Source organism: Triplophysa dalaica, chromosome 9 (genome assembly GCF_015846415.1).
Source record: "Triplophysa dalaica isolate WHDGS20190420 chromosome 9, ASM1584641v1, whole genome shotgun sequence".
Lineage (NCBI taxonomy): Eukaryota > Metazoa > Chordata > Actinopteri > Cypriniformes > Nemacheilidae > Triplophysa > Triplophysa dalaica.
Window position 1 is genome coordinate 19624137 of NC_079550.1, and position 6032 is coordinate 19630168.

A 6032-nucleotide genomic window follows, 5' to 3' on the forward strand; every position below is an offset into this window, starting at 1 on the left:
TTGTTATCCGGGCAGTAGCCAAGCTTAGTGTTGATTGGCCCCAAGATCAACAACAACTTACACCTATAAGTAAATTAGATGAAAGATACTTAAAAAAAACGGGTACAACCTCAACGTCGGGGGTTGCCATTCTTTCCAGATTTACATACTGAGGTTTCTAAATCATGGAAAAAGCCATTTTCTTCCAGAATTTCCACCACTGCCTCTAGTTTCTCCTCAGTTATAGGAGCTAGAGAGAAAGGCTATGGCATGATGCCCAAGGTGGAAGAGTCTTTGGCCACCTACCTTTCACCTGAAGCAGCATCATCATTGAAACCTCCGACATTGCCCACCAAGCCAAGCCGGATTACGTCAAATTTGGTGGGTAAGGCATATATGGCGGCAGGTCGGGCTGGCTCATGTCTGCACACTATGGGTCTTTTGCAGGCATACCAGGCCGACCTGCTGGGGGACATAAAAGAGAGCGAGGTTATTGATATAGACCTGCTTAATGAACTGAAGACAGCAGCAGATCTTACTCTCCGAGCAACCAAGGAGACAGCCCAAGCTATTGGGCGCTCCATGGGGACCCTGGTAGCTACAGAGAGGCATTTATGGTTAAATTTGTCTGGTATTAAGGAGAAGGACAAGTCTGTGCTGCTTGATGCACCATTGTCTGACCAAGGTCTCTTTGGGAATGTGGTCGACACTGTGGTCGATCGTTTTCAGGAGGCAAAGCGTCAAGCAACAGCTTTCCAAAATGTTTTACCTCGCCGTTCTTACCCTCAGGGTCCTGCAGCTCAAAGGCAGCCCCAGCCATCTACTACTAGTGCTCTACATAGGCAGCAGGAAAAACAGAGTGTTGCTACTCGTACTCCCCCTCAGAGAGCTTGGGGGTCGAGACCGCAATCCCAGAAGTTCTCAAGGCAAATCAAGCCAGATTTGAGGACAGTTGTTATCTCCAATCGGAAGGCTACTGCCAAGAGGTCCTGACGGTACCTCAGCGCTTCAAATAGCACCCATTCTGGGGGGGTGGACAAGTCCGGTTCCCCCAATAGGCCTTAGGAGGCCACTACGTTAACCCCGCCGCCCAGTGCGCTTCGGGGCACGTCAGTTTCCCTAGTACGGGTTCAACAGAATCTACCCATGGTAGACCCTGTAAACATGCTAATAGTTCCACTATCCCCTGCAGGTCAATTACTTCCAGGCATCGATCCGCATGCACCCGAAGCCGATGTCATCACGCTGACTCCCTTAGTGCACTTCCTCCACGAGTGGAGAAAGTTGCCGAATCTGACTCCATGGCTTCTCCGCACCATAGAGAAGGGGTACAGAATTCAGTTTGCTGTCAGCCCTCCAAAGTTCAAAGGGGTGTTTTGCACCGAAGTGAGTTCCGACCGGGCTCGGGTGTTAGAACAGGAAGTACAATCTCTCTTGATGAAGGGGGCCATAGAATATGTTTCCCCTCACGAGAGTCAGACAGGTTTTTACAGTCGGTACTTTATAGTTCCGAAAAAGGATGGAGGGCTCAGGCCTATTCTGGATCTGAGATATCTCAACAAATCTCTGAGGAGGTACAAGTTCAAGATGCTTACGATTCCTGTTATTGTGGCTGGAATCAGAAAAGGCGACTGGTTCACCACAATAGACCTGAAGGATGCATATTTCCACATATCCATCCTTCCTCAACACCGGAAGTTTCTCATATTTGCTTCCGGAGGCAGAGCCTACCAATATGGAGTTCTTCCATTCGGCCTTGCTCTTTCCCCTCGCACTTTCACGAAATGCATGGATTCTGCCCTTGCTCCACTGAGACTTCAGGGGATTCGCATATTAAACTACATAGACGACTGGTTAGTGCTAGCTCAGTCTCAAGAAATGGTGGTTCGACATCGAGATGTCGTCCTCGACCATATGAAGCTTTTGGGACTGAGGCTCAATGCCAAGAAGAGCAATCTAACTCCTCAGCAGAGCATTACTTTTCTTGGGGTAGTGTGGAACTCAGTCATGATGCAGGCACAGTTGTCTCCTGCACGTGTCGAGTCCATCCTGACAACAATATCCAGAATCAAGATGGGTCAGGCATACACTGTCAAGCATTTTCAGAAAATATTAGGTCTAATGGCAGCAGCATCCAACGTGATTCCTTTTGGCCTTCTGCATATGAGACCTTTACAATGGTGGCTAAAGAACAAAGGGTTTTCCCCGAGGGGCAACCCGTTTCGTATAATCAGGGTTACGCGCAGATGCCTTCGTTCCCTGGCTATATGGAAAAAGACACAGTTTCTAAATCAAGGTCGAAAATTGGGAGCTCAATGTCACAGGATGACAGTGACGACGGACGCATCCCTCACAGGCTGGGGGGCAATAGTAGAAGGTTGCTCAGCCAGTGGGCTATGGACAGAGCAGCATCTCCATTGGCACATAAATTGCCTGGAGATGTTAGCTGTCATAAGAGGTTTGAAGTACTTCCTCCCAGTCCTCAGGGACCATCATGTTCTAATCAGAACAGACAATACAGCCGTGGTCTCTTATATCAATCATCAAGGGGGCCTGAGGTCGCGCCCTCTCTGCAAGCTGGCGCAGCAGGTTCTCCTATGGTCCCAGGAGAAGTTTCTATCTATCAGGGCGACTTACATTCCTGGAGTTCAAAATGTGGGAGCAGACATGTTGTCGAGACAAGGACTGAGGCCAGGAGAATGGAGACTTCACCCCGAAGTGGTGAAACAGATTTGGGAAAGATTTGGTCAGGCCGAAATCGACCTCTTTGCATCTCAGGAGACATCTCATTGCCCCCTGTGGTTTTCAATATTTCTTCCAGCCCCATTGGGACTGGACGCCCTGGTACAGACATGGCCGAGGCGGCGTCTGTATGCTTTTCCCCCAATCGCTTTGCTCCCGCAGGTCCTAGAGAGAGTTCGACAGGAAGGGATCAGACTCTTGTTAATAGCACCTTATTGGCCTGCACGAGTCTGGTTCTCGGACCTTCTAATGCTCTTAGAAGGCCAGCCATGGGAGATTCCCCTCAGGCAGGACCTTCTGAACCAAGCCAGGGGCACGATATGCCATCCCAGCCCAGAACTATGGAAGTTGTGGGCCTGGCCGCTGAAGGGAGTGGCTTGTTGAATCAAGGTCTGTCAACTGAGGTTGTTGAAACCATTCTTAATTCTAGAGCTCCATCCACCAGAAAACTTTATGCTCTAAAGTGGAGGTTATTCACCTTGTGGTGTAATAACAGACATTTAGATCCAGTTAACTGCCCAGTGGCTTCAGTACTGGAGTTTCTGCAAGAGCGGTTTTCGGCAGGTCTTGCACCTTCTACGGTGAAAGTTTATGTGGCAGCTATTGCAGCCTTTCACTCCCCTCTGCCTGGAAGCACCTTGGGGAGACACCCCTTGGTTGCCCGGTTTTTGCGTGGTACCTTGAGGATGAGACCGCCTCCTCAGGCTAGAGTTCCAGCATGGGACCTCGCTGTGGTTTTGGAAGGGGCTTCCCAAGCTCCTTATGAACCTAATGAGTGTAGCTCAGACAAGTATTTGTCCCTCAAATTAGCCTTTTTACTCGGTATTACCTCTCTGAGGAGGGTAGGCGACCTTCAGGCTCTATCAGTCTCTCCACCATGTCTGGAGTTCTCTCCAGGTAATATAAAAGCAATTCTGCACCCTAGACCAGGGTATGTACCTAAGGTGCCAAGCAATGTGGCCAGAACATTAGTTTTACAAGCCTTTCATGCTCCACCTCATGAGTCAGCAGAGGATCAGAGACTACACTTGTTATGCCCAGTCAGGGCACTGGGAGAGTATGTTAGAAGATCTTCCATATGGAGGAAATCGGACCAACTGTTGGTTTGTTTTGGACCTCATAGTAGAGGTCAGCCGGCCTCTAAGCACACCATTAGTAGATGGATTGTGGAGGCCATTTCCTTGGCTTATGAGGTGCGTGGACTACCTTCACCTCTGAGAATCAAGGCACATTCAACAAGGAGTATGGCCTCTTCGCAGGCCCTTCTGTCAGGTGCGTCTATGCAGGATGTTTGTGATGCAGCGGGCTGGTCTTCCACGCACACATTCATAAGATATTACAATCTTGATCTTTCTTCCTTACCTGGTTCTCAGGTACTTATGTCTTAGTATGTGCATAACACCTTCACACTTAGACAGCCACAACTCGTATGGCGTAGCGGGTATTTTGTTCCCCAAAGAGTCATTCCATGACGCAGTCTTGAGTTCCCTCGAAAGGGAACGTCTCAGGTTACGACTGTAACCATTGTTCCCTGAGATAGGGAACGAGACACTGCGTCTCTTTGCCATACTCCTTATGACTGGAGCATTTGCTTCATTTTTTGCAGAAGCTGGTTTGCACTGCTTCCGCTTCCTTTTTATGCCTTCCGATAGTCACGGTGGTCATGACGTCATCAGTGACGTCATCATCATGCGACTATAAAGCGAAAGTTAGTTTCACACGCGATTCAGACAAGTCACGCTAATGGCGTTCCCCAAAGAGTCATTCCATGACGCAGTGTCTCGTTCCCTATCTCAGGGAACAATGGTTACAGTCGTAACCTGAGACGTTTCTTGTTTATCATTTTTTTACTTATTATATTATGCTAGTTAGTCACAATAATTACTTAACATTCAGCTTTTAGCATAAGGTTTAATTACATGAAATGTAGTATTTAGGTGTAATATAAGGTTTTAAAAACAAAGTTATTAGAATTGGGTGGAAACACTGTGTTAGTTGCACTTTTTCGGTACTCATTACGCTTCACTCCTAACTCCGATTTTGGTAGATGGCGCAAAAACCAAGTAGGGTCCAGAGGTGCGGCCCACGATATTGCAGTCAGATATTAATAAGTCAGGGTGAGCATTCACTTTTGATATAATGCATCTTTTGTTCTGATACTTAAGTTTTTGCAATATCATGTGTCTAATTCATGCATGGGCAACTTATTAAAAACACAGAAAAACACGGATCCGCTCCATAAGACCCCTCCTCCAAATGACAGTCTGGGAACCACATATACTGTGAGAGCTGGAGTCGAAAAGCGGAGCAGCCAATGGACGGAACGTCCACTATAAATGATAAATATTCCCAACGAGTTATTATAGAAACAATTAATGAAAGTATTGTATATAATATCAGCAAGTCACTGGTATACAGGATTAAAGTCCACAAAAACTCATACCAGCGTTCAGTCACAGTCCAGGTGAATCCATATATGTTTCATTGAACTTGCTCAGCGCGTCATAACGTGTCTATGGGTTCATCAGCGTGTGAGCTGTCCGAGAGCCTGGTATGCTCGCAACCACACGACTAAGTTGCCAGCGCTCATAACATCGTCCAATTATCTGTCTAAACTCGAACAAGCCCAACTGTTTAGCTACTGTATCTTCATTTACATATACATTTACATTTACATTTACATTTATGCATTTGGCAGACTTTTATCCAAAGCGACTTACATTGCATAGTACTATACATTTGCTGCTAACTATGTGCAATCCCCTGGGATCAAACCCACGCCCTTTGCATTGCAAGTCCCACGCTCTAACCACTGAGCCACAGAAAAGCTTTGTTGCCAGACAGACCCAATTGGCCTCGACCAACACACAGCGTCCACATTGAGATCTGCCCCTGAGCGCATCAGGTCTCTTAAATATCCTCTTCCTCCGTTGAATTCAATCTCCCTCTTTTGATTCACAGACGGAGACGCGCCAATAGAAAGGCTCATGGGGACTGGCCTAAAGCCAATAACCACACCCCCTAGCACAAAAACAGGTCCACAAGGTTCATTACTCATGTGTTATGTATTATATGAGTGAGAAACCACAAGTTTATTTGTTATCTCCTGTTCTCATCCAAACCTATTGTTTTATCCAGGGTGCGGAAAAGGTAAGGGTGAAATAATGCTTTTTATTTAATTTTATTATATTACATTTTATGTAAATTATAATAAATTGTATTATTAATCTGATCAACTTGGTCATCTTCACTTCTAAGTTTATATTATTCAAGGGGCTGCTCCCAGTGAAAAGGGGAAGACTTATGAAAAA